The sequence below is a fragment of the Melopsittacus undulatus genome, chromosome 6 (assembly GCF_012275295.1).
Source record: "Melopsittacus undulatus isolate bMelUnd1 chromosome 6, bMelUnd1.mat.Z, whole genome shotgun sequence".
In the NCBI taxonomy this organism is placed as follows: Eukaryota; Metazoa; Chordata; class Aves; order Psittaciformes; family Psittaculidae; genus Melopsittacus; species Melopsittacus undulatus.
Genome location: NC_047532.1, coordinates 56,765,112 through 56,787,190, shown reverse-complemented (window position 1 = coordinate 56,787,190; position 22,079 = coordinate 56,765,112). Strand labels below are relative to the sequence as shown.

Genomic DNA, 22,079 nt, shown 5'->3' with positions numbered 1-22,079 from the left:
ATTTCTGCCAGTGCAATCTGACCTCCCAGTTCTGAAGCACTGCTGAACCCAGGAGGTAGGGATCTGTGAGGATTTGTCACCAACTACAACAGTTACCTCAGGTAAAATTCAGTTTACCCAAATACAAATGTTTTGTGATACAAACCTAAAGTGTCTATGGAATCCTGTCTTACAAAGTGCAAAGTGGATAAACAGCCTGGGGGAAATCCTCCCTCTGCAGCTGGGGAAAAAAAAAAGGACTGTGGGGAATGAAACAAGTGTGAAAACCCTTTATGGAGGAAAAGCAAATACACTGCTAAAGGACTAAACAGCTTTTCCATCACCCTTAACAAGAAAGCAGAGGGATGGTGTGAAAAACCCCAACCTCCAAAACGTTGATTACAGCACACATAAAAAGCACCTTCATATACCGATTACTTATATATATTTAGCATACTATATACATTTAATAATACACTAATACATTAATATATTTACTACCATTGAAGCATATGAAATGTATATTTATGAATATTATATAATATTGAAATACTATCTTAAAATTCTGAATATCGTAGATTTTCAGCAAATGATAGGGGACGCTGCAAGCACAGTAAGCATGTTTCCTGAGTCGGGTGTTGCTTCCTTAGGGGCCCCGGGGGGCAGTGTCGGCCCCCTTTTCCTTGCTGGCATGTGGAGGCCACAGGGGCCCGTGCCGGGTGTTCCGGACCCCAATTTCTCGGTGGGGTGCTGCGGAGGGTCAGGTCCGTGGCGGTCCCGGTTCCTGTTGCTGGGGAACGTGTGAGGGAAGGAGCGTGGCGTCGGCTGTTCGGAGGGAGAGGTTTCGGGGTGTCGCGGGCAGGGCCGCGTGGGGCTCAGTGCTCGGGGGTGCTGGCGCGGTTTGGCGTCACGAAGGTGTCAGTGGCTCTGGGTGCCGGTGTCGAGCGGTGGCCGGGAGAGTGTGCGTGGGGCCGAGAGCGGCGGTGGGGGTGTTCAGGGTGCCTACGGCCACACCACCCTGAAAACGCCCGATCTCGTCTGATCTCGGAAGCTAAGCAGGGTCGGGCTCGGTTAGTACTTGGATGGGAGACCGCCTGGGAATCCCGGGTGCTGTAGGCTTTTGCCAGCCGACAGGGGACCCTGCGAGCCATGTCAGCCGCTTTTTTTGGATGCGGGCTGTTGCGTGTTCAGGGGCTCCGGGGGGCAGTGTCGGCCCCCTTTTCCTTGCTGGCATGTGGAGGCCACAGGGGCCCGTGCCGGGTGTTCCGGACCCCACTTTCTCGGTGGGGTGCTGCGGAGGGTCAGGTCCGTGGCGGTCCCGGTTCCTGTTGCTGGGGAACGTGTGAGGGAAGGAGCGTGGCGTCGGCTGTGCGGGCGGAGAGGTTTCGGGGTGTCGCGGGCAGGGCCGCGTGGGGCTCAGTGCTCGGGGGTGCTGGCGCGGTTTGGCGTCACAAAGGTGTCAGTGGCTCTGGGTGCCGGTGTCGAGCGGTGGCCGGGAGGGTGTGCGTGGGGCCGAGAGCGGCGGTGGGGGGGTTCAGGGTGCCTACGGCCACACCACCCTGAAAACGCCCGATCTCGTCTGATCTCGGAAGCTAAGCAGGGTCGGGCTCGGTTAGTACTTGGATGGGAGACCGCCTGGGAATCCCGGGTGCTGTAGGCTTTTGCCAGCCGACAGGGGACCCTGCGAGCCATGTCAGCCGCTTTTTTTGGATGCGGGCTGTTGCGTGTTCAGGGGCTCCGGGGGGCAGTGTCGGCCCCCTTTTCCTTGCTGGCATGTGGAGGCCACAGGGGCCCGTGCCGGGTGTTCCGGACCCCACTTTCTCGGTGGGGTGCTGCGGAGGGTCAGGTCCGTGGCGGTCCCGGTTCCTGTTGCTGGGGAACGTGTGAGGGAAGGAGCGTGGCGTCGGCTGTGCGGGGGGAGAGGTTTCGGGGTGTCGCGGGCAGGGCCGCGTGGGGCTCAGTTCTCGGGGGTGCTGGCGCGGTTTGGCGTCACAAAGGTGTCAGTGGCTCTGGGTGCCGGTGTCGAGCGGTGGCCGGGAGGAGTGTGCGTGGGGCCGAGAGCGGCGGTGGGGGGGTTCAGGGTGCCTACGGCCACACCACCCTGAAAACGCCCGATCTCGTCTGATCTCGGAAGCTAAGCAGGGTCGGGCTCGGTTAGTACTTGGATGGGAGACCGCCTGGGAATCCCGGGTGCTGTAGGCTTTTGCCAGCCGACAGGGGACCCTGCGAGCCATGTCAGCCGCTTTTTTTGGATGCGGGCTGTTGCGTGTTCAGGGGCTCCGGGGGGCAGTGTCGGCCCCCTTTTCCTTGCTGGCATGTGGAGGCCACAGGGGCCCGTGCCGGGTGTTCCGGACCCCACTTTCTCGGTGGGGTGCTGCGGAGGGTCAGGTCCGTGGCGGTCCCGGTTCCTGTTGCTGGGGAACGTGTGGGGGAAGGAGCGTGGCGTCGGCTGTGCGGGGGGAGAGGTGTCGGGGTGTCGCGGGCAGGGCCGCGTGGGGCTCAGTGCTCGGGGGTGCTGGCGCGGTTTGGCGTCACAAAGGTGTCAGTGGCTCTGGGTGCCGGTGTCGAGCGGTGGCCGGGAGAGTGTGCGTGGGGCCGAGAGCGGCGGTGGGGGGGTTCAGGGTGCCTACGGCCACACCACCCTGAAAACGCCCGATCTCGTCTGATCTCGGAAGCTAAGCAGGGTCGGGCTCGGTTAGTACTTGGATGGGAGACCGCCTGGGAATCCCGGGTGCTGTAGGCTTTTGCCAGCCGACAGGGGACCCTGCGAGCCATGTCAGCCGCTTTTTTTGGATGCGGGCTGTTGCGTGTTCAGGGGCTCCGGGGGGCAGTGTCGGCCCCCTTTTCCTTGCTGGCATGTGGAGGCCACAGGGGCCCGTGCCGGGTGTTCCGGACCCCACTTTCTCGGTGGGGTGCTGCGGAGGGTCAGGTCCGTGGCGGTCCCGGTTCCTGTTGCTGGGGAACGTGTGAGGGAAGGAGCGTGGCGTCGGCTGTGCGGGGGGAGAGGTTTCGGGGTGTCGCGGGCAGGGCCGCGTGGGGCTCAGTGCTCGGGGGTGCTGGCGCGGTTTGGCGTCACGAAGGTGTCAGTGGCTCTGGGTGCCGGTGTCGAGCGGTGGCCGGGAGAGTGTGCGTGGGGCCGAGAGCGGCGGTGGGGGGGTTCAGGGTGCCTACGGCCACACCACCCTGAAAACGCCCGATCTCGTCTGATCTCGGAAGCTAAGCAGGGTCGGGCTCGGTTAGTACTTGGATGGGAGACCGCCTGGGAATCCCGGGTGCTGTAGGCTTTTGCCAGCCGACAGGGGACCCTGCGAGCCATGTCAGCCGCTTTTTTTGGATGCGGGCTGTTGCGTGTTCAGGGGCTCCGGGGGGCAGTGTCGGCCCCCTTTTCCTTGCTGGCATGTGGAGGCCACAGGGGCCCGTGCCGGGTGTTCCGGACCCCGCTTTCTCGGTGGGGTGCTGCGGAGGGTCAGGTCCGTGGCGGTCCCGGTTCCTGTTGCTGGGGAACGTGTGAGGGAAGGAGCGTGGCGTCGGCTGTGCGGGGGGAGAGGTTTCGGGGTGTTGCGGGCAGGGCCGCGTGGGGCTCAGTGCTCGGGGGTGCTGGCGCGGTTTGGCGTCACAAAGGTGTCAGTGGCTCTGGGTGCCGGTGTCGAGCGGTGGCCGGGAGAGTGTGCGTGGGGCCGAGAGCGGCGGTGGGGGGGTTCAGGGTGCCTACGGCCACACCACCCTGAAAACGCCCGATCTCGTCTGATCTCGGAAGCTAAGCAGGGTCGGGCTCGGTTAGTACTTGGATGGGAGACCGCCTGGGAATCCCGGGTGCTGTAGGCTTTTGCCAGCCGACAGGGGACCCTGCGAGCCATGTCAGCCGCTTTTTTTGGATGCGGGCTGTTGCGTGTTCAGGGGCTCCGGGGGGCAGTGTCGGCCCCCTTTTCCTTGCTGGCATGTGGAGGCCACAGGGGCCCGTGCCGGGTGTTCCGGACCCCACTTTCTCGGTGGGGTGCTGCGGAGGGTCAGGTCCGTGGCGGTCCCGGTTCCTGTTGCTGGGGAACGTGTGAGGGAAGGAGCGTGGCGTCGGCTGTGCGGGGGGAGAGGTTTCGGGGTGTCGCGGGCAGGGCCGCGTGGGGCTCAGTGCTCGGGGGTGCTGGCGCGGTTTGGCGTCACAAAGGTGTCAGTGGCTCTGGGTGCCGGTGTCGAGCGGTGGCCGGGAGGGTGTGCGTGGGGCCGAGAGCGGCGGTGGGGGGGTTCAGGGTGCCTACGGCCACACCACCCTGAAAACGCCCGATCTCGTCTGATCTCGGAAGCTAAGCAGGGTCGGGCTCGGTTAGTACTTGGATGGGAGACCGCCTGGGAATCCCGGGTGCTGTAGGCTTTTGCCAGCCGACAGGGGACCCTGCGAGCCATGTCAGCCGCTTTTTTTGGATGCGGGCTGTTGCGTGTTCAGGGGCTCCGGGGGGCAGTGTCGGCCCCCTTTTCCTTGCTGGCATGTGGAGGCCACAGGGGCCCGTGCCGGGTGTTCCGGACCCCACTTTCTCGGTGGGGTGCTGCGGAGGGTCAGGTCCGTGGCGGTCCCGGTTCCTGTTGCTGGGGAACGTGTGAGGGAAGGAGCGTGGCGTCGGCTGTGCGGGGGGAGAGGTTTCGGGGTGTCGCGGGCAGGGCCGCGTGGGGCTCAGTGCTCGGGGGTGCTGGCGCGGTTTGGCGTCACAAAGGTGTCAGTGGCTCTGGGTGCCGGTGTCGAGCGGTGGCCGGGAGAGTGTGCGTGGGGCCGAGAGCGGCGGTGGGGGGGTTCAGGGTGCCTACGGCCACACCACCCTGAAAACGCCCGATCTCGTCTGATCTCGGAAGCTAAGCAGGGTCGGGCTCGGTTAGTACTTGGATGGGAGACCGCCTGGGAATCCCGGGTGCTGTAGGCTTTTGCCAGCCGACTGGGGACCCTGCGAGCCATGTCAGCCGCTTTTTTTGGATGCGGGCTGTTGCGTGTTCAGGGGCTCCGGGGGGCAGTGTCGGCCCCCTTTTCCTTGCTGGCATGTGGAGGCCACAGGGGCCCGTGCCGGGTGTTCCGGACCCCACTTTCTCGGTGGGGTGCTGCGGAGGGTCAGGTCCGTGGCGGTCCCGGTTCCTGTTGCTGGGGAACGTGTGAGGGAAGGAGCGTGGCGTCGGCTGTGCGGGGGGAGAGGTTTCGGGGTGTTGCGGGCAGGGCCGCGTGGGGCTCAGTGCTCGGGGGTGCTGGCGCGGTTTGGCGTCACAAAGGTGTCAGTGGCTCTGGGTGCCGGTGTCGAGCGGTGGCCGGGAGAGTGTGCGTGGGGCCGAGCGCGGCGGTGGGGGGGTTCAGGGTGCCTACGGCCACACCACCCTGAAAACGCCCGATCTCGTCTGATCTCGGAAGCTAAGCAGGGTCGGGCTCGGTTAGTACTTGGATGGGAGACCGCCTGGGAATCCCGGGTGCTGTAGGCTTTTGCCAGCCGACAGGGGACCCTGCGAGCCATGTCAGCCGCTTTTTTTGGATGCGGGCTGTTGCGTGTTCAGGGGCTCCGGGGGGCAGTGTCGGCCCCCTTTTCCTTGCTGGCATGTGGAGGCCACAGGGGCCCGTGCCGGGTGTTCCGGACCCCACTTTCTCGGTGGGGTGCTGCGCAGGGTCAGGTCCGTGGCGGTCCCGGTTCCTGTTGCTGGGGAACGTGTGAGGGAAGGAGCGTGGCGTCGGCTGTGCGGGGGGAGAGGTTTCGGGGTGTCGCGGGCAGGGCCGCGTGGGGCTCAGTGCTCGGGGGTGCTGGCGCGGTTTGGCGTCACAAAGGTGTCAGTGGCTCTGGGTGCCGGTGTCGAGCGGTGGCCGGGAGAGTGTGCGTGGGGCCGAGAGCGGCGGTGGGGGGGTTCAGGGTGCCTACGGCCACACCACCCTGAAAACGCCCGATCTCGTCTGATCTCGGAAGCTAAGCAGGGTCGGGCTCGGTTAGTACTTGGATGGGAGACCGCCTGGGAATCCCGGGTGCTGTAGGCTTTTGCCAGCCGACAGGGGACCCTGCGAGCCATGTCAGCCGCTTTTTTTGGATGCGGGCTGTTGCGTGTTCAGGGGCTCCGGGGGGCAGTGTCGGCCCCCTTTTCCTTGCTGGCATGTGGAGGCCACAGGGGCCCGTGCCGGGTGTTCCGGACCCCACTTTCTCGGTGGGGTGCTGCGGAGGGTCAGGTCCGTGGCGGTCCCGGTTCCTGTTGCTGGGGAACGTGTGAGGGAAGGAGCGTGGCGTCGGCTGTGCGGGGGGAGAGGTTTCGGGGTGTCGCGGGCAGGGCCGCGTGGGGCTCAGTGCTCGGGGGTGCTGGCGCGGTTTGGCGTCACAAAGGTGTCAGTGGCTCTGGGTGCCGGTGTCGAGCGGTGGCCGGGAGAGTGTGCGTGGGGCCGAGAGCGGCGGTGGGGGGGTTCAGGGTGCCTACGGCCACACCACCCTGAAAACGCCCGATCTCGTCTGATCTCGGAAGCTAAGCAGGGTCGGGCTCGGTTAGTACTTGGATGGGAGACCGCCTGGGAATCCCGGGTGCTGTAGGCTTTTGCCAGCCGACAGGGGACCCTGCGAGCCATGTCAGCCGCTTTTTTTGGATGCGGGCTGTTGCGTGTTCAGGGGCTCCGGGGGGCAGTGTCGGCCCCCTTTTCCTTGCTGGCATGTGGAGGCCACAGGGGCCCGTGCCGGGTGTTCCGGACCCCACTTTCTCGGTGGGGTGCTGCGGAGGGTCAGGTCCGTGGCGGTCCCAGTTCCTGTTGCTGGGGAACGTGTGAGGGAAGGAGCGTGGCGTCGGCTGTGCGGGGGGAGAGGTTTCGGGGTGTCGCGGGCAGGGCCGCGTGGGGCTCAGTGCTCGGGGGTGCTGGCGCGGTTTGGCGTCACAAAGGTGTCAGTGGCTCTGGGTGCCGGTGTCGAGCGGTGGCCGGGAGAGTGTGCGTGGGGCCGAGAGCGGCGGTGGGGGGGTTCAGGGTGCCTACGGCCACACCACCCTGAAAACGCCCGATCTCGTCTGATCTCGGAAGCTAAGCAGGGTCGGGCTCGGTTAGTACTTGGATGGGAGACCGCCTGGGAATCCCGGGTGCTGTAGGCTTTTGCCAGCCGACAGGGGACCCTGCGAGCCATGTCAGCCGCTTTTTTTGGATGCGGGCTGTTGCGTGTTCAGGGGCTCCGGGGGGCAGTGTCGGCCCCCTTTTCCTTGCTGGCATGTGGAGGCCACAGGGGCCCGTGCCGGGTGTTCCGGACCCCACTTTCTCGGTGGGGTGCTGCGGAGGGTCAGGTCCGTGGCGGTCCCGGTTCCTGTTGCTGGGGAACGTGTGAGGGAAGGAGCGTGGCGTCGGCTGTGCGGGGGGAGAGGTTTCGGGGTGTTGCGGGCAGGGCCGCGTGGGGCTCAGTGCTCGGGGGTGCTGGCGCGGTTTGGCGTCACAAAGGTGTCAGTGGCTCTGGGTGCCGGTGTCGAGCGGTGGCCGGGAGAGTGTGCGTGGGGCCGAGAGCGGCGGTGGGGGGGTTCAGGGTGCCTACGGCCACACCACCCTGAAAACGCCCGATCTCGTCTGATCTCGGAAGCTAAGCAGGGTCGGGTTCGGTTAGTACTTGGATGGGAGACCGCCTGGGAATCCCGGGTGCTGTAGGCTTTTGCCAGCCGACAGGGGACCCTGCGAGCCATGTCAGCCGCTTTTTTTGGATGCGGGCTGTTGCGTGTTCAGGGGCTCCGGGGGGCAGTGTCGGCCCCCTTTTCCTTGCTGGCATGTGGAGGCCACAGGGGCCCGTGCCGGGTGTTCCGGACCCCACTTTCTCGGTGGGGTGCTGCGGAGGGTCAGGTCCGTGGCGGTCCCGGTTCCTGTTGCTGGGGAACGTGTGAGGGAAGGAGCGTGGCGTCGGCTGTGCGGGGGGAGAGGTTTCGGGGTGTCGCGGGCAGGGCCGCGTGGGGCTCAGTGCTCGGGGGTGCTGGCGCGGTTTGGCGTCACAAAGGTGTCAGTGGCTCTGGGTGCCGGTGTCGAGCGGTGGCCGGGAGAGTGTGCGTGGGGCCGAGAGCGGCGGTGGGGGGGTTCAGGGTGCCTACGGCCACACCACCCTGAAAACGCCCGATCTCGTCTGATCTCGGAAGCTAAGCAGGGTCGGGCTCGGTTAGTACTTGGATGGGAGACCGCCTGGGAATCCCGGGTGCTGTAGGCTTTTGCCAGCCGACAGGGGACCCTGCGAGCCATGTCAGCCGCTTTTTTTGGATGCGGGCTGTTGCGTGTTCAGGGGCTCCGGGGGGCAGTGTCGGCCCCCTTTTCCTTGCTGGCATGTGGAGGCCACAGGGGCCCGTGCCGGGTGTTCCGGACCCCACTTTCTCGGTGGGGTGCTGCGGAGGGTCAGGTCCGTGGCGGTCCCGGTTCCTGTTGCTGGGGAACGTGTGAGGGAAGGAGCGTGGCGTCGGCTGTGCGGGGGGAGAGGTTTCAGGGTGTCGCGGGCAGGGCCGCGTGGGGCTCAGTTCTCGGGGGTGCTGGCGCGGTTTGGCGTCACAAAGGTGTCAGTGGCTCTGGGTGCCGGTGTCGAGCGGTGGCCGGGAGAGTGTGCGTGGGGCCGAGAGCGGCGGTGGGGGGGTTCAGGGTGCCTACGGCCACACCACCCTGAAAACGCCCGATCTCGTCTGATCTCGGAAGCTAAGCAGGGTCGGGCTCGGTTAGTACTTGGATGGGAGACCGCCTGGGAATCCCGGGTGCTGTAGGCTTTTGCCAGCCGACAGGGGACCCTGCGAGCCATGTCAGCCGCTTTTTTTGGATGCGGGCTGTTGCGTGTTCAGGGGCTCCGGGGGGCAGTGTCGGCCCCCTTTTCCTTGCTGGCATGTGGAGGCCACAGGGGCCCGTGCCGGGTGTTCCGGACCCCACTTTCTCGGTGGGGTGCTGCGGAGGGTCAGGTCCGTGGCGGTCCCGGTTCCTGTTGCTGGGGAACGTGTGAGGGAAGGAGCGTGGCGTCGGCTGTGCGGGGGGAGAGGTTTCGGGGTGTCGCGGGCAGGGCCGCGTGGGGCTCAGTGCTCGGGGGTGCTGGCGCGGTTTGGCGTCACAAAGGTGTCAGTGGCTCTGGGTGCCGGTGTCGAGCGGTGGCCGGGAGAGTGTGCGTGGGGCCGAGAGCGGCGGTGGGGGGGTTCAGGGTGCCTACGGCCACACCACCCTGAAAACGCCCGATCTCGTCTGATCTCGGAAGCTAAGCAGGGTCGGGCTCGGTTAGTACTTGGATGGGAGACCGCCTGGGAATCCCGGGTGCTGTAGGCTTTTGCCAGCCGACAGGGGACCCTGCGAGCCATGTCAGCCGCTTTTTTTGGATGCGGGCTGTTGCGTGTTCAGGGGCTCCGGGGGGCAGTGTCGGCCCCCTTTTCCTTGCTGGCATGTGGAGGCCACAGGGGCCCGTGCCGGGTGTTCCGGACCCCACTTTCTCGGTGGGGTGCTGCGGAGGGTCAGGTCCGTGGCGGTCCCGGTTCCTGTTGCTGGGGAACGTGTGAGGGAAGGAGCGTGGCGTCGGCTGTGCGGGGGGAGAGGTTTCGGGGTGTCGCGGGCAGGGCCGCGTGGGGCTCAGTGCTCGGGGGTGCTGGCGCGGTTTGGCGTCACAAAGGTGTCAGTGGCTCTGGGTGCCGGTGTCGAGCGGTGGCCGGGAGAGTGTGCGTGGGGCCGAGAGCGGCGGTGGGGGGGTTCAGGGTGCCTACGGCCACACCACCCTGAAAACGCCCGATCTCGTCTGATCTCGGAAGCTAAGCAGGGTCGGGCTCGGTTAGTACTTGGATGGGAGACCGCCTGGGAATCCCGGGTGCTGTAGGCTTTTGCCAGCCGACAGGGGACCCTGCGAGCCATGTCAGCCGCTTTTTTTGGATGCGGGCTGTTGCGTGTTCAGGGGCTCCGGGGGGCAGTGTCGGCCCCCTTTTCCTTGCTGGCATGTGGAGGCCACAGGGGCCCGTGCCGGGTGTTCCGGACCCCACTTTCTCGGTGGGGTGCTGCGGAGGGTCAGGTCCGTGGCGGTCCCGGTTCCTGTTGCTGGGGAACGTGTGAGGGAAGGAGCGTGGCGTCGGCTGTGCGGGGGGAGAGGTTTCGGGGTGTCGCGGGCAGGGCCGCGTGGGGCTCAGTGCTCGGGGGTGCTGGCGCGGTTTGGCGTCACAAAGGTGTCAGTGGCTCTGGGTGCCGGTGTCGAGCGGTGGCCGGGAGAGTGTGCGTGGGGCCGAGAGCGGCGGTGGGGGGGTTCAGGGTGCCTACGGCCACACCACCCTGAAAACGCCCGATCTCGTCTGATCTCGGAAGCTAAGCAGGGTCGGGCTCGGTTAGTACTTGGATGGGAGACCGCCTGGGAATCCCGGGTGCTGTAGGCTTTTGCCAGCCGACAGGGGACCCTGCGAGCCATGTCAGCCGCTTTTTTTGGATGCGGGCTGTTGCGTGTTCAGGGGCTCCGGGGGGCAGTGTCGGCCCCCTTTTCCTTGCTGGCATGTGGAGGCCACAGGGGCCCGTGCCGGGTGTTCCGGACCCCACTTTCTCGGTGGGGTGCTGCGGAGGGTCAGGTCCGTGGCGGTCCCGGTTCCTGTTGCTGGGGAACGTGTGAGGGAAGGAGCGTGGCGTCGGCTGTGCGGGGGGAGAGGTTTCGGGGTGTCGCGGGCAGGGCCGCGTGGGGCTCAGTGCTCGGGGGTGCTGGCGCGGTTTGGCGTCACAAAGGTGTCAGTGGCTCTGGGTGCCGGTGTCGAGCGGTGGCCGGGAGGAGTGTGCGTGGGGCCGAGAGCGGCGGTGGGGGGGTTCAGGGTGCCTACGGCCACACCACCCTGAAAACGCCCGATCTCGTCTGATCTCGGAAGCTAAGCAGGGTCGGGCTCGGTTAGTACTTGGATGGGAGACCGCCTGGGAATCCCGGGTGCTGTAGGCTTTTGCCAGCCGACAGGGGACCCTGCGAGCCATGTCAGCCGCTTTTTTTGGATGCGGGCTGTTGCGTGTTCAGGGGCTCCGGGGGGCAGTGTCGGCCCCCTTTTCCTTGCTGGCATGTGGAGGCCACAGGGGCCCGTGCCGGGTGTTCCGGACCCCACTTTCTCGGTGGGGTGCTGCGGAGGGTCAGGTCCGTGGCGGTCCCGGTTCCTGTTGCTGGGGAACGTGTGAGGGAAGGAGCGTGGCGTCGGCTGTGCGGGGGGAGAGGTTTCGGGGTGTCGCGGGCAGGGCCGCGTGGGGCTCAGTGCTCGGGGGTGCTGGCGCGGTTTGGCGTCACAAAGGTGTCAGTGGCTCTGGGTGCCGGTGTCGAGCGGTGGCCGGGAGAGTGTGCGTGGGGCCGAGAGCGGCGGTGGGGGTGTTCAGGGTGCCTACGGCCACACCACCCTGAAAACGCCCGATCTCGTCTGATCTCGGAAGCTAAGCAGGGTCGGGCTCGGTTAGTACTTGGATGGGAGACCGCCTGGGAATCCCGGGTGCTGTAGGCTTTTGCCAGCCGACAGGGGACCCTGCGAGCCATGTCAGCCGCTTTTTTTGGATGCGGGCTGTTGCGTGTTCAGGGGCTCCGGGGGGCAGTGTCGGCCCCCTTTTCCTTGCTGGCATGTGGAGGCCACAGGGGCCCGTGCCGGGTGTTCCGGACCCCACTTTCTCGGTGGGGTGCTGCGGAGGGTCAGGTCCGTGGCGGTCCCGGTTCCTGTTGCTGGGGAACGTGTGAGGGAAGGAGCGTGGCGTCGGCTGTGCGGGGGGAGAGGTTTCGGGGTGTCGCGGGCAGGGCCGCGTGGGGCTCAGTGCTCGGGGGTGCTGGCGCGGTTTGGCGTCACAAAGGTGTCAGTGGCTCTGGGTGCCGGTGTCGAGCGGTGGCCGGGAGAGTGTGCGTGGGGCCGAGAGCGGCGGTGGGGGGGTTCAGGGTGCCTACGGCCACACCACCCTGAAAACGCCCGATCTCGTCTGATCTCGGAAGCTAAGCAGGGTCGGGCTCGGTTAGTACTTGGATGGGAGACCGCCTGGGAATCCCGGGTGCTGTAGGCTTTTGCCAGCCGACTGGGGACCCTGCGAGCCATGTCAGCCGCTTTTTTTGGATGCGGGCTGTTGCGTGTTCAGGGGCTCCGGGGGGCAGTGTCGGCCCCCTTTTCCTTGCTGGCATGTGGAGGCCACAGGGGCCCGTGCCGGGTGTTCCGGACCCCACTTTCTCGGTGGGGTGCTGCGGAGGGTCAGGTCCGTGGCGGTCCCGGTTCCTGTTGCTGGGGAACGTGTGAGGGAAGGAGCGTGGCGTCGGCTGTGCGGGGGGAGAGGTTTCGGGGTGTCGCGGGCAGGGCCGCGTGGGGCTCAGTGCTCGGGGGTGCTGGCGCGGTTTGGCGTCACAAAGGTGTCAGTGGCTCTGGGTGCCGGTGTCGAGCGGTGGCCGGGAGGAGTGTGCGTGGGGCCGAGAGCGGCGGTGGGGGGGTTCAGGGTGCCTACGGCCACACCACCCTGAAAACGCCCGATCTCGTCTGATCTCGGAAGCTAAGCAGGGTCGGGCTCGGTTAGTACTTGGATGGGAGACCGCCTGGGAATCCCGGGTGCTGTAGGCTTTTGCCAGCCGACAGGGGACCCTGCGAGCCATGTCAGCCGCTTTTTTTGGATGCGGGCTGTTGCGTGTTCAGGGGCTCCGGGGGGCAGTGTCGGCCCCCTTTTCCTTGCTGGCATGTGGAGGCCACAGGGGCCCGTGCCGGGTGTTCCGGACCCCACTTTCTCGGTGGGGTGCTGCGGAGGGTCAGGTCCGTGGCGGTCCCGGTTCCTGTTGCTGGGGAACGTGTGAGGGAAGGAGCGTGGCGTCGGCTGTGCGGGGGGAGAGGTTTCGGGGTGTCGCGGGCAGGGCCGCGTGGGGCTCAGTGCTCGGGGGTGCTGGCGCGGTTTGGCGTCACAAAGGTGTCAGTGGCTCTGGGTGCCGGTGTCGAGCGGTGGCCGGGAGGAGTGTGCGTGGGGCCGAGAGCGGCGGTGGGGGGGTTCAGGGTGCCTACGGCCACACCACCCTGAAAACGCCCGATCTCGTCTGATCTCGGAAGCTAAGCAGGGTCGGGCTCGGTTAGTACTTGGATGGGAGACCGCCTGGGAATCCCGGGTGCTGTAGGCTTTTGCCAGCCGACAGGGGACCCTGCGAGCCATGTCAGCCGCTTTTTTTGGATGCGGGCTGTTGCGTGTTCAGGGGCTCCGGGGGGCAGTGTCGGCCCCCTTTTCCTTGCTGGCATGTGGAGGCCACAGGGGCCCGTGCCGGGTGTTCCGGACCCCACTTTCTCGGTGGGGTGCTGCGGAGGGTCAGGTCCGTGGCGGTCCCGGTTCCTGTTGCTGGGGAACGTGTGAGGGAAGGAGCGTGGCGTCGGCTGTGCGGGGGGAGAGGTTTCGGGGTGTCGCGGGCAGGGCCGCGTGGGGCTCAGTGCTCGGGGGTGCTGGCGCGGTTTGGCGTCACAAAGGTGTCAGTGGCTCTGGGTGCCGGTGTCGAGCGGTGGCCGGGAGGAGTGTGCGTGGGGCCGAGAGCGGCGGTGGGGGGGTTCAGGGTGCCTACGGCCACACCACCCTGAAAACGCCCGATCTCGTCTGATCTCGGAAGCTAAGCAGGGTCGGGCTCGGTTAGTACTTGGATGGGAGACCGCCTGGGAATCCCGGGTGCTGTAGGCTTTTGCCAGCCGACAGGGGACCCTGCGAGCCATGTCAGCCGCTTTTTTTGGATGCGGGCTGTTGCGTGTTCAGGGGCTCCGGGGGGCAGTGTCGGCCCCCTTTTCCTTGCTGGCATGTGGAGGCCACAGGGGCCCGTGCCGGGTGTTCCGGACCCCACTTTCTCGGTGGGGTGCTGCGGAGGGTCAGGTCCGTGGCGGTCCCGGTTCCTGTTGCTGGGGAACGTGTGAGGGAAGGAGCGTGGCGTCGGCTGTGCGGGGGGAGAGGTTTCGGGGTGTCGCGGGCAGGGCCGCGTGGGGCTCAGTGCTCGGGGGTGCTGGCGCGGTTTGGCGTCACAAAGGTGTCAGTGGCTCTGGGTGCCGGTGTCGAGCGGTGGCCGGGAGGAGTGTGCGTGGGGCCGAGAGCGGCGGTGGGGGGGTTCAGGGTGCCTACGGCCACACCACCCTGAAAACGCCCGATCTCGTCTGATCTCGGAAGCTAAGCAGGGTCGGGCTCGGTTAGTACTTGGATGGGAGACCGCCTGGGAATCCCGGGTGCTGTAGGCTTTTGCCAGCCGACAGGGGACCCTGCGAGCCATGTCAGCCGCTTTTTTTGGATGCGGGCTGTTGCGTGTTCAGGGGCTCCGGGGGGCAGTGTCGGCCCCCTTTTCCTTGCTGGCATGTGGAGGCCACAGGGGCCCGTGCCGGGTGTTCCGGACCCCACTTTCTCGGTGGGGTGCTGCGGAGGGTCAGGTCCGTGGCGGTCCCGGTTCCTGTTGCTGGGGAACGTGTGAGGGAAGGAGCGTGGCGTCGGCTGTGCGGGGGGAGAGGTTTCGGGGTGTCGCGGGCAGGGCCGCGTGGGGCTCAGTGCTCGGGGGTGCTGGCGCGGTTTGGCGTCACGAAGGTGTCAGTGGCTCTGGGTGCCGGTGTCGAGCGGTGGCCGGGAGAGTGTGCGTGGGGCCGAGAGCGGCGGTGGGGGGGTTCAGGGTGCCTACGGCCACACCACCCTGAAAACGCCCGATCTCGTCTGATCTCGGAAGCTAAGCAGGGTCGGGCTCGGTTAGTACTTGGATGGGAGACCGCCTGGGAATCCCGGGTGCTGTAGGCTTTTGCCAGCCGACAGGGGACCCTGCGAGCCATGTCAGCCGCTTTTTTTGGATGCGGGCTGTTGCGTGTTCAGGGGCTCCGGGGGGCAGTGTCGGCCCCCTTTTCCTTGCTGGCATGTGGAGGCCACAGGGGCCCGTGCCGGGTGTTCCGGACCCCACTTTCTCGGTGGGGTGCTGCGGAGGGTCAGGTCCGTGGCGGTCCCGGTTCCTGTTGCTGGGGAACGTGTGAGGGAAGGAGCGTGGCGTCGGCTGTGCGGGGGGAGAGGTTTCGGGGTGTCGCGGGCAGGGCCGCGTGGGGCTCAGTGCTCGGGGGTGCTGGCGCGGTTTGGCGTCACAAAGGTGTCAGTGGCTCTGGGTGCCGGTGTCGAGCGGTGGCCGGGAGGAGTGTGCGTGGGGCCGAGAGCGGCGGTGGGGGGGTTCAGGGTGCCTACGGCCACACCACCCTGAAAACGCCCGATCTCGTCTGATCTCGGAAGCTAAGCAGGGTCGGGCTCGGTTAGTACTTGGATGGGAGACCGCCTGGGAATCCCGGGTGCTGTAGGCTTTTGCCAGCCGACAGGGGACCCTGCGAGCCATGTCAGCCGCTTTTTTTGGATGCGGGCTGTTGCGTGTTCAGGGGCTCCGGGGGGCAGTGTCGGCCCCCTTTTCCTTGCTGGCATGTGGAGGCCACAGGGGCCCGTGCCGGGTGTTCCGGACCCCACTTTCTCGGTGGGGTGCTGCGGAGGGTCAGGTCCGTGGCGGTCCCGGTTCCTGTTGCTGGGGAACGTGTGAGGGAAGGAGCGTGGCGTCGGCTGTTCGGGGGTAGAGGTTTCGGGGTGTCGCGGGCAGGGCCGCGTGGGGCTCAGTGCTCGGGGGTGCTGGCGCGGTTTGGCGTCACAAAGGTGTCAGTGGCTCTGGGTGCCGGTGTCGAGCGGTGGCCGGGAGAGTGTGCGTGGGGCCGAGAGCGGCGGTGGGGGGGTTCAGGGTGCCTACGGCCACACCACCCTGAAAACGCCCGATCTCGTCTGATCTCGGAAGCTAAGCAGGGTCGGGCTCGGTTAGTACTTGGATGGGAGACCGCCTGGGAATCCCGGGTGCTGTAGGCTTTTGCCAGCCGACAGGGGACCCTGCGAGCCATGTCAGCCGCTTTTTTTGGATGCGGGCTGTTGCGTGTTCAGGGGCTCCGGGGGGCAGTGTCGGCCCCCTTTTCCTTGCTGGCATGTGGAGGCCACAGGGGCCCGTGCCGGGTGTTCCGGACCCCAGCTTTCTCGGTGGGGTGCTGCGGAGGGTCAGGTCCGTGGCGGTCCCGGTTCCTGTTGCTGGGGAACGTGTGAGGGAAGGAGCGTGGCGTCGGCTGTGCGGGGGGAGAGGGTTCGGGGTGTCGCGGGCAGGGCCGCGTGGGGCTCAGTGCTCGGGGGTGCTGGCGCGGTTTGGCGTCACAAAGGTGTCAGTGGCTCTGGGTGCCGGTGTCGAGCGGTGGCCGGGAGGAGTGTGCGTGGGGCCGAGAGCGGCGGTGGGGGGGTTCAGGGTGCCTACGGCCACACCACCCTGAAAACGCCCGATCTCGTCTGATCTCGGAAGCTAAGCAGGGTCGGGCTCGGTTAGTACTTGGATGGGAGACCGCCTGGGAATCCCGGGTGCTGTAGGCTTTTGCCAGCCGACAGGGGACCCTGCGAGCCATGTCAGCCGCTTTTTTTGGATGCGGGCTGTTGCGTGTTCAGGGGCTCCGGGGGGCAGTGTCGGCCCCCTTTTCCTTGCTGGCATGTGGAGGCCACAGGGGCCCGTGCCGGGTGTTCCGGACCCCACTTTCTCGGTGGGGTGCTGCGGAGGGTCAGGTCCGTGGCGGTCCCGGTTCCTGTTGCTGGGGAACGTGTGAGGGAAGGAGCGTGGCGTCGGCTGTGCGGGGGGAGAGGTTTCGGGGTGTTGCGGGCAGGGCCGCGTGGGGCTCAGTGCTCGGGGGTGCTGGCGCGGTTTGGCGTCACAAAGGTGTCAGTGGCTCTGGGTGCCGGTGTCGAGCGGTGGCCGGGAGGAGTGTGCGTGGGGCCGAGAGCGGCGGTGGGGGTGTTCAGGGTGCCTACGGCCACACCACCCTGAAAACGCCCGATCTCGTCTGATCTCGGAAGCTAAGCAGGGTCGGGCTCGGTTAGTGCTTGGATGGGAGACCGCCTGGGAATCCCGGGTGCTGTAGGCTTTTGCCAGCCGACAGGGGACCCTGCGAGCCATGTCAGCCGCTTTTTTTGGATGCGGGCTGTTGCGTGTTCAGGGGCTCCGGGGGGCAGTGTCGGCCCCCTTTTCCTTGCTGGCATGTGGAGGCCACAGGGGCCCGTGCCGGGTGTTCCGGACCCCAGCTTTCTCGGTGGGGTGCTGCGGAGGGTCAGGTCCGTGGCGGTCCCGGTTCCTGTTGCTGGGGAACGTGTGAGGGAAGGAGCGTGGCGTCGGCTGTGCGGGGGGAGAGGTTTCGGGGTGTCGCGGGCAGGGCCGCGTGGGGCTCAGTGCTCGGGGGTGCTGGCGCGGTTTGGCGTCACAAAGGTGTCAGTGGCTCTGGGTGCCGGTGTCGAGCGGTGGCCGGGAGGGTGCGCGTGGGGCCGAGAGCGGCGGTGGGGGGGGTGGAGGGTGCCTACGGCCACACCACCCTGAAAACGCCCGATCTCGTCTGATCTCGGAAGCTAAGCAGGGTCGGGCTCGGTTAGTACTTGGATGGGAGACCGCCTGGGAATCCCGGGTGCTGTAGGCTTTTGCCAGCCGACAGGGGACCCTGCGAGCCATGTCAGCCGCTTTTTTTGGATGCGGGCTGTTGCGTGTTCAGGGGCTCCGGGGGGCAGTGTCGGCCCCCTTTTCCTTGCTGGCATGTGGAGGCCACAGGGGCCCGTGCCGGGTGTTCCGGACCCCGCTTTCTCGGTGGGGTGCTGCGGAGGGTCAGGTCCGTGGCGGTCCCGGTTCCTGTTGCTGGGGAACGTGTGAGGGAAGGAGCGTGGCGTCGGCTGTGCGGGGGGAGAGGTTTCGGGGTGTCGCGGGCAGGGCCGCGTGGGGCTCAGTGCTCGGGGGTGCTGGCGCGGTTTGGCGTCACAAAGGTGTCAGTGGCTCTGGGTGCCGGTGTCGAGCGGTGGTCTGGAGGGTGTGCGTGGGGCCGAGAGCGGCGGTGGGGGGGTTGAGGGTGCCTACGGCCACACCACCCTGAAAACGCCCGATCTCGTCTGATCTCGGAAGCTAAGCAGGGTCGGGCTCGGTTAGTACTTGGATGGGAGACCGCCTGGGAATCCCGGGTGCTGTAGGCTTTTGCCAGCCGACAGGGGACCCTGCGAGCCATGTCAGCCGCTTTTTTTGGATGCGGGCTGTTGCGTGTTCAGGGGCTCCGGGGGGCAGTGTCGGCCCCCTTTTCCTTGCTGGCATGTGGAGGCCACAGGGGCCCGTGCCGGGTGTTCCGGACCCCGCTTTCTCGGTGGCGTGCTGCGGAGGGTCAGGTCCGTGGCGGTCCCGGTTCCTGTTGCTGGGGAACGTGTGAGGGAAGGAGCGTGGCGTCGGCTGTGCGGGGGGAGAGGTTTCGGGGTGTCGCGGGCAGGGCCGCGTGGGGCTCAGTGCTCGGGGGTGCTGGCGCGGTTTGGCGTCACAAAGGTGTCAGTGGCTCTGGGTGCCGGTGTCGAGCGGTGGCCGGGAGGAGTGCGCGTGGGGCCGAGAGCGGCGGTGGGGGGGTTGAGGGTGCCTACGGCCACACCACCCTGAAAACGCCCGATCTCGTCTGCTCTCGGAAGCTAAGCAGGGTCGGGCTCGGTTAGTACTTGGATGGGAGACCGCCTGGGAATCCCGGGTGCTGTAGGCTTTTGCCAGCCGACAGGGGACCCTGCGAGCCATGTCAGCCGCTTTTTTTGGATGCGGGCTGTTGCGTGTTCAGGGGCTCCGGGGGGCAGTGTCGGCCCCCTTTTCCTTGCTGGCATGTGGAGGCCACAGGGGCCCGTGCCGGGTGTTCCGGACCCCCGCTTTCTCGGTGGGGTGCTGCGGAGGGTCAGGTCCGTGGCGGTCCCGGTTCCTGTTGCTGGGGAACGTGTGAGGGAAGGAGCGTGGCGTCGGCTGTGCGGGGGGAGAGGTTTCGGGGTGTCGCGGGCAGGGCCGCGTGGGGCTCAGTGCTCGGGGGTGCTGGCGCGGTTTGGCGTCACAAAGGTGTCAGTGGCTCTGGGTGCCGGTGTCGAGCGGTGGCCGGGAGGGTGTGCGTGGGGCCGAGAGCGGCGGTGGGGGGGGTTGAGGGTGCCTACGGCCACACCACCCTGAAAATGCCCGATCTCGTCTGCTCTCGGAAGCTAAGCAGGGTCGGGCTCGGTTAGTACTTGGATGGGAGACCGCCTGGGAATCCCGGGTGCTGTAGGCTTTTGCCAGCCGACAGGGGACCCTGCGAGCCATGTCAGCCGCTTTTTTTGGATGCGGGCTGTTGCGTGTTCAGGGGCTCCGGGGGGCAGTGTCGGCCCCCTTTTCCTTGCTGGCATGTGGAGGCCACAGGGGCCCGTGCCGGGTGTTCCGGACCCCGCTTTCTCGGTGGGGTGCTGCGGAGGGTCAGGTCCGTGGCGGTCCCGGTTCCTGTTGCTGGGGAACGTGTGAGGGAAGGAGCGTGGCGTCGGCTGTGCGGGGGGAGAGGTTTCGGGGTGTCGCGGGCAGGGCCGCGTGGGGCTCAGTGCTCGGGGGTGCTGGCGCGGTTTGGCGTCACAAAGGTGTCAGTGGCTCTGGGTGCCGGTGTCGAGCGGTGGCCGGGAGGGGTGCGCGTGGGGCCGAGAGCGGCGGTGGGGGGGTTGAGGGTGCCTACGGCCACACCACCCTGAAAACGCCCGATCTCGTCTGCTCTCGGAAGCTAAGCAGGGTCGGGCTCGGTTAGTGCTTGGATGGGAGACCGCCTGGGAATCCCGGGTGCTGTAGGCTTTTGCCAGCCGACAGGGGACCCTGCGAGCCATGTCAGCCGCTTTTTTTGGATGCGGGCTGTTGCGTGTTCAGGGGCTCCGGGGGGCAGTGTCGGCCCCCTTTTCCTTGCTGGCATGTGGAGGCCACAGGGGCCCGTGCCGGGTGTTCCGGACCCCGCTTTCTCGGTGGCGTGCTGCGGAGGGTCAGGTCCGTGGCGGTCCCGGTTCCTGTTGCTGGGGAACGTGTGAGGGAAGGAGCGTGGCGTCGGCTGTGCGGGGGGAGAGGTTTCGGGGTGTCGCGGGCAGGGCCGCGTGGGGCTCAGTGCTCGGGGGTGCTGGCGCGGTTTGGCGTCACAAAGGTGTCAGTGGCTCTGGGTGCCGGTGTCGAGCGGTGGTCTGGAGGGTGTGCGTGGGGCCGAGAGCGGCGGTGGGGGGGTTGAGGGTGCCTACGGCCACACCACCCTGAAAACGCCCGATCTCGTCTGATCTCGGAAGCTAAGCAGGGTCGGGCTCGGTTAGTACTTGGATGGGAGACCGCCTGGGAATCCCGGGTGCTGTAGGCTTTTGCCAGCCGACAGGGGACCCTGCGAGCCATGTCAGCCGCTTTTTTTGGATGCGGGCTGTTGCGTGTTCAGGGGCTCCGGGGGGCAGTGTCGGCCCCCTTTTCCTTGCTGGCATGTGGAGGCCACAGGGGCCCGTGCCGGGTGTTCCGGACCCCGCTTTCTCGGTGGGGTGCTGCGGAGGGTCAGGTCCGTGGCGGTCCCGGTTCCTGTTGCTGGGGAACGTGTGAGGGAAGGAGCGTGGCGTCGGCTGTGCGGGGGGAGAGGTTTCGGGGTGTCGCGGGCAGGGCCGCGTGGGGCTCAGTGCTCGGGGGTGCTGGCGCGGTTTGGCGTCACAAAGGTGTCAGTGGCTCTGGGTGCCGGTGTCGAGCGGTGGCCGGGAGGGTGCGCGTGGGGCCGAGAGCGGCGGTGGGGGGGTTGAGGGTGCCTACGGCCACACCACCCTGAAAACGCCCGATCTCGTCTGCTCTCGGAAGCTAAGCAGGGTCGGGCTCGGTTAGTACTTGGATGGGAGACCGCCTGGGAATCCCGGGTGCTGTAGGCTTTTGCCAGCCGACAGGGGACCCTGCGAGCCATGTCAGCCGCTTTTTTTGGATGCGGGCTGTTGCGTGTTCAGGGGCTCCGGGGGGCAGTGTCGGCCCCCTTTTCCTTGCTGGCATGTGGAGGCCACAGGGGCCCGTGCCGGGTGTTCCGGACCCCGCTTTCTCGGTGGGGTGCTGCGGAGGGTCAGGTCCGTGGCGGTCCCGGTTCCTGTTGCTGGGGAACGTGTGAGGGAAGGAGCGTGGCGTCGGCTGTGCGGGGGGAGAGGTTTCGGGGTGTCGCGGGCAGGGCCGCGTGGGGCTCAGTGCTCGGGGGTGCTGGCGCGGTTTGGCGTCACAAAGGTGTCAGTGGCTCTGGGTGCCGGTGTCGAGCGGTGGCCGGGAGGAGTGCGCGTGGGGCCGAGAGCGGCGGTGGGGGGGTTGAGGGTGCCTACGGCCACACCACCCTGAAAACGCCCGATCTCGTCTGATCTCGGAAGCTAAGCAGGGTCGGGTTCGGTTAGTACTTGGATGGGAGACCGCCTGGGAATCCCGGGTGCTGTAGGCTTTTGCCAGCCGACAGGGGACCCTGCGAGCCATGTCAGCCGCTTTTTTTGGATGCGGGCTGTTGCGTGTTCAGGGGCTCCGGGGGGCAGTGTCGGCCCCCTTTTCCTTGCTGGCATGTGGAGGCCACAGGGGCCCGTGCCGGGTGTTCCGGACCCCGCTTTCTCGGTGGGGTGCTGCGGAGGGTCAGGTCCGTGGCGGTCCCGGTTCCTGTTGCTGGGGAACGTGTGAGGGAAGGAGCGTGGCGTCGGCTGTGCCGGGGGAGAGGTTTCGGGGTGTCGCGGGCAGGGCCGCGTGGGGCTCAGTGCTCGGGGGTGCTGGCGCGGTTTGGCGTCACAAAGGTGTCAGTGGCTCTGGGTGCCGGTGTCGAGCGGTGGCCGGGAGGAGTGCGCGTGGGGCCGAGAGCGGCGGTGGGGGGGTTGAGGGTGCCTACGGCCACACCACCCTGAAAACGCCCGATCTCGTCTGATCTCGGAAGCTAAGCAGGGTCGGGCTCGGTTAGTACTTGGATGGGAGACCGCCTGGGAATCCCGGGTGCTGTAGGCTTTTGCCAGCCGACAGGGGACCCTGCGAGCCATGTCAGCCGCTTTTTTTGGATGCGGGCTGTTGCGTGTTCAGGGGCTCCGGGGGGCAGTGTCGGCCCCCTTTTCCTTGCTGGCATGTGGAGGCCACAGGGGCCCGTGCCGGGTGTTCCGGACCCCGCTTTCTCGGTGGCGTGCTGCGGAGGGTCAGGTCCGTGGCGGTCCCGGTTCCTGTTGCTGGGGAACGTGTGAGGGAAGGAGCGTGGCGTCGGCTGTGCGGGGGGAGAGGTTTCGGGGTGTCGCGGGCAGGGCCGCGTGGGGCTCAGTGCTCGGGGGTGCTGGCGCGGTTTGGCGTCACAAAGGTGTCAGTGGCTCTGGGTGCCGGTGTCGAGCGGTGGCCGGGAGGAGTGCTGCGGGGGGCCGCGCGCGG

At 67.0% G+C, this 22,079-nt stretch overlaps 39 non-coding genes across 39 annotated transcripts; all 39 read left to right on the top strand.

Moving 5' to 3' along the window:
* The first annotated feature begins 979 nt into the window (after positions 1-979).
* LOC115945495 (5S ribosomal RNA) lies at positions 980-1,098 on the top strand. The gene has a single exon (XR_004079822.1). It is a non-coding gene; the product is annotated as a 5S ribosomal RNA (ribosomal RNA).
* A 422-nt stretch (positions 1,099-1,520) lies between these two features.
* Positions 1,521-1,639, top strand: LOC117436394 (5S ribosomal RNA). The gene has a single exon (XR_004549822.1). It is a non-coding gene; the product is annotated as a 5S ribosomal RNA (ribosomal RNA).
* A 423-nt stretch (positions 1,640-2,062) lies between these two features.
* On the top strand, positions 2,063-2,181 carry LOC117436392 (5S ribosomal RNA). Its single transcript, XR_004549820.1, has one exon. It is a non-coding gene; the product is annotated as a 5S ribosomal RNA (ribosomal RNA).
* Positions 2,182-2,603: 422 nt separating this feature from the next.
* Positions 2,604-2,722, top strand: LOC117436391 (5S ribosomal RNA). The gene has a single exon (XR_004549819.1). It is a non-coding gene; the product is annotated as a 5S ribosomal RNA (ribosomal RNA).
* Positions 2,723-3,144: 422 nt separating this feature from the next.
* On the top strand, positions 3,145-3,263 carry LOC117436390 (5S ribosomal RNA). Its single transcript, XR_004549818.1, has one exon. It is a non-coding gene; the product is annotated as a 5S ribosomal RNA (ribosomal RNA).
* Positions 3,264-3,685: 422 nt separating this feature from the next.
* On the top strand, positions 3,686-3,804 carry LOC117436389 (5S ribosomal RNA). Its single transcript, XR_004549817.1, has one exon. It is a non-coding gene; the product is annotated as a 5S ribosomal RNA (ribosomal RNA).
* Positions 3,805-4,226: 422 nt separating this feature from the next.
* Positions 4,227-4,345, top strand: LOC117436388 (5S ribosomal RNA). The gene has a single exon (XR_004549816.1). It is a non-coding gene; the product is annotated as a 5S ribosomal RNA (ribosomal RNA).
* Positions 4,346-4,767: 422 nt separating this feature from the next.
* On the top strand, positions 4,768-4,886 carry LOC117436387 (5S ribosomal RNA). The gene has a single exon (XR_004549815.1). It is a non-coding gene; the product is annotated as a 5S ribosomal RNA (ribosomal RNA).
* Positions 4,887-5,308: 422 nt separating this feature from the next.
* On the top strand, positions 5,309-5,427 carry LOC117436386 (5S ribosomal RNA). Its single transcript, XR_004549814.1, has one exon. It is a non-coding gene; the product is annotated as a 5S ribosomal RNA (ribosomal RNA).
* A 422-nt stretch (positions 5,428-5,849) lies between these two features.
* LOC117436385 (5S ribosomal RNA) lies at positions 5,850-5,968 on the top strand. The gene has a single exon (XR_004549813.1). It is a non-coding gene; the product is annotated as a 5S ribosomal RNA (ribosomal RNA).
* Positions 5,969-6,390: 422 nt separating this feature from the next.
* Positions 6,391-6,509, top strand: LOC117436384 (5S ribosomal RNA). Its single transcript, XR_004549812.1, has one exon. It is a non-coding gene; the product is annotated as a 5S ribosomal RNA (ribosomal RNA).
* A 422-nt stretch (positions 6,510-6,931) lies between these two features.
* On the top strand, positions 6,932-7,050 carry LOC117436383 (5S ribosomal RNA). The gene has a single exon (XR_004549811.1). It is a non-coding gene; the product is annotated as a 5S ribosomal RNA (ribosomal RNA).
* Positions 7,051-7,472: 422 nt separating this feature from the next.
* On the top strand, positions 7,473-7,591 carry LOC117436396 (5S ribosomal RNA). Its single transcript, XR_004549824.1, has one exon. It is a non-coding gene; the product is annotated as a 5S ribosomal RNA (ribosomal RNA).
* Positions 7,592-8,013: 422 nt separating this feature from the next.
* On the top strand, positions 8,014-8,132 carry LOC117436381 (5S ribosomal RNA). Its single transcript, XR_004549809.1, has one exon. It is a non-coding gene; the product is annotated as a 5S ribosomal RNA (ribosomal RNA).
* Positions 8,133-8,554: 422 nt separating this feature from the next.
* LOC117436380 (5S ribosomal RNA) lies at positions 8,555-8,673 on the top strand. The gene has a single exon (XR_004549808.1). It is a non-coding gene; the product is annotated as a 5S ribosomal RNA (ribosomal RNA).
* Positions 8,674-9,095: 422 nt separating this feature from the next.
* LOC117436379 (5S ribosomal RNA) lies at positions 9,096-9,214 on the top strand. The gene has a single exon (XR_004549807.1). It is a non-coding gene; the product is annotated as a 5S ribosomal RNA (ribosomal RNA).
* A 422-nt stretch (positions 9,215-9,636) lies between these two features.
* Positions 9,637-9,755, top strand: LOC117436378 (5S ribosomal RNA). The gene has a single exon (XR_004549806.1). It is a non-coding gene; the product is annotated as a 5S ribosomal RNA (ribosomal RNA).
* A 422-nt stretch (positions 9,756-10,177) lies between these two features.
* Positions 10,178-10,296, top strand: LOC117436377 (5S ribosomal RNA). The gene has a single exon (XR_004549805.1). It is a non-coding gene; the product is annotated as a 5S ribosomal RNA (ribosomal RNA).
* Positions 10,297-10,719: 423 nt separating this feature from the next.
* Positions 10,720-10,838, top strand: LOC117436376 (5S ribosomal RNA). Its single transcript, XR_004549804.1, has one exon. It is a non-coding gene; the product is annotated as a 5S ribosomal RNA (ribosomal RNA).
* Positions 10,839-11,260: 422 nt separating this feature from the next.
* On the top strand, positions 11,261-11,379 carry LOC117436375 (5S ribosomal RNA). Its single transcript, XR_004549803.1, has one exon. It is a non-coding gene; the product is annotated as a 5S ribosomal RNA (ribosomal RNA).
* A 422-nt stretch (positions 11,380-11,801) lies between these two features.
* Positions 11,802-11,920, top strand: LOC117436374 (5S ribosomal RNA). Its single transcript, XR_004549802.1, has one exon. It is a non-coding gene; the product is annotated as a 5S ribosomal RNA (ribosomal RNA).
* A 423-nt stretch (positions 11,921-12,343) lies between these two features.
* On the top strand, positions 12,344-12,462 carry LOC117436373 (5S ribosomal RNA). The gene has a single exon (XR_004549801.1). It is a non-coding gene; the product is annotated as a 5S ribosomal RNA (ribosomal RNA).
* A 423-nt stretch (positions 12,463-12,885) lies between these two features.
* LOC117436372 (5S ribosomal RNA) lies at positions 12,886-13,004 on the top strand. Its single transcript, XR_004549800.1, has one exon. It is a non-coding gene; the product is annotated as a 5S ribosomal RNA (ribosomal RNA).
* A 423-nt stretch (positions 13,005-13,427) lies between these two features.
* Positions 13,428-13,546, top strand: LOC117436370 (5S ribosomal RNA). The gene has a single exon (XR_004549798.1). It is a non-coding gene; the product is annotated as a 5S ribosomal RNA (ribosomal RNA).
* Positions 13,547-13,969: 423 nt separating this feature from the next.
* Positions 13,970-14,088, top strand: LOC117436369 (5S ribosomal RNA). Its single transcript, XR_004549797.1, has one exon. It is a non-coding gene; the product is annotated as a 5S ribosomal RNA (ribosomal RNA).
* A 422-nt stretch (positions 14,089-14,510) lies between these two features.
* LOC117436368 (5S ribosomal RNA) lies at positions 14,511-14,629 on the top strand. The gene has a single exon (XR_004549796.1). It is a non-coding gene; the product is annotated as a 5S ribosomal RNA (ribosomal RNA).
* A 423-nt stretch (positions 14,630-15,052) lies between these two features.
* On the top strand, positions 15,053-15,171 carry LOC117436367 (5S ribosomal RNA). The gene has a single exon (XR_004549795.1). It is a non-coding gene; the product is annotated as a 5S ribosomal RNA (ribosomal RNA).
* Positions 15,172-15,593: 422 nt separating this feature from the next.
* LOC117436365 (5S ribosomal RNA) lies at positions 15,594-15,712 on the top strand. The gene has a single exon (XR_004549793.1). It is a non-coding gene; the product is annotated as a 5S ribosomal RNA (ribosomal RNA).
* A 424-nt stretch (positions 15,713-16,136) lies between these two features.
* LOC117436362 (5S ribosomal RNA) lies at positions 16,137-16,255 on the top strand. The gene has a single exon (XR_004549790.1). It is a non-coding gene; the product is annotated as a 5S ribosomal RNA (ribosomal RNA).
* A 423-nt stretch (positions 16,256-16,678) lies between these two features.
* Positions 16,679-16,797, top strand: LOC117436329 (5S ribosomal RNA). The gene has a single exon (XR_004549761.1). It is a non-coding gene; the product is annotated as a 5S ribosomal RNA (ribosomal RNA).
* A 424-nt stretch (positions 16,798-17,221) lies between these two features.
* Positions 17,222-17,340, top strand: LOC117436359 (5S ribosomal RNA). The gene has a single exon (XR_004549789.1). It is a non-coding gene; the product is annotated as a 5S ribosomal RNA (ribosomal RNA).
* A 422-nt stretch (positions 17,341-17,762) lies between these two features.
* LOC117436350 (5S ribosomal RNA) lies at positions 17,763-17,881 on the top strand. Its single transcript, XR_004549782.1, has one exon. It is a non-coding gene; the product is annotated as a 5S ribosomal RNA (ribosomal RNA).
* Positions 17,882-18,304: 423 nt separating this feature from the next.
* Positions 18,305-18,423, top strand: LOC117436398 (5S ribosomal RNA). The gene has a single exon (XR_004549826.1). It is a non-coding gene; the product is annotated as a 5S ribosomal RNA (ribosomal RNA).
* A 424-nt stretch (positions 18,424-18,847) lies between these two features.
* Positions 18,848-18,966, top strand: LOC117436333 (5S ribosomal RNA). The gene has a single exon (XR_004549765.1). It is a non-coding gene; the product is annotated as a 5S ribosomal RNA (ribosomal RNA).
* A 423-nt stretch (positions 18,967-19,389) lies between these two features.
* LOC117436347 (5S ribosomal RNA) lies at positions 19,390-19,508 on the top strand. The gene has a single exon (XR_004549779.1). It is a non-coding gene; the product is annotated as a 5S ribosomal RNA (ribosomal RNA).
* Positions 19,509-19,930: 422 nt separating this feature from the next.
* Positions 19,931-20,049, top strand: LOC117436340 (5S ribosomal RNA). The gene has a single exon (XR_004549772.1). It is a non-coding gene; the product is annotated as a 5S ribosomal RNA (ribosomal RNA).
* Positions 20,050-20,471: 422 nt separating this feature from the next.
* LOC117436397 (5S ribosomal RNA) lies at positions 20,472-20,590 on the top strand. Its single transcript, XR_004549825.1, has one exon. It is a non-coding gene; the product is annotated as a 5S ribosomal RNA (ribosomal RNA).
* A 423-nt stretch (positions 20,591-21,013) lies between these two features.
* LOC117436395 (5S ribosomal RNA) lies at positions 21,014-21,132 on the top strand. The gene has a single exon (XR_004549823.1). It is a non-coding gene; the product is annotated as a 5S ribosomal RNA (ribosomal RNA).
* Positions 21,133-21,555: 423 nt separating this feature from the next.
* LOC117436330 (5S ribosomal RNA) lies at positions 21,556-21,674 on the top strand. The gene has a single exon (XR_004549762.1). It is a non-coding gene; the product is annotated as a 5S ribosomal RNA (ribosomal RNA).
* Positions 21,675-22,079: the final 405 nt, after the last annotated feature.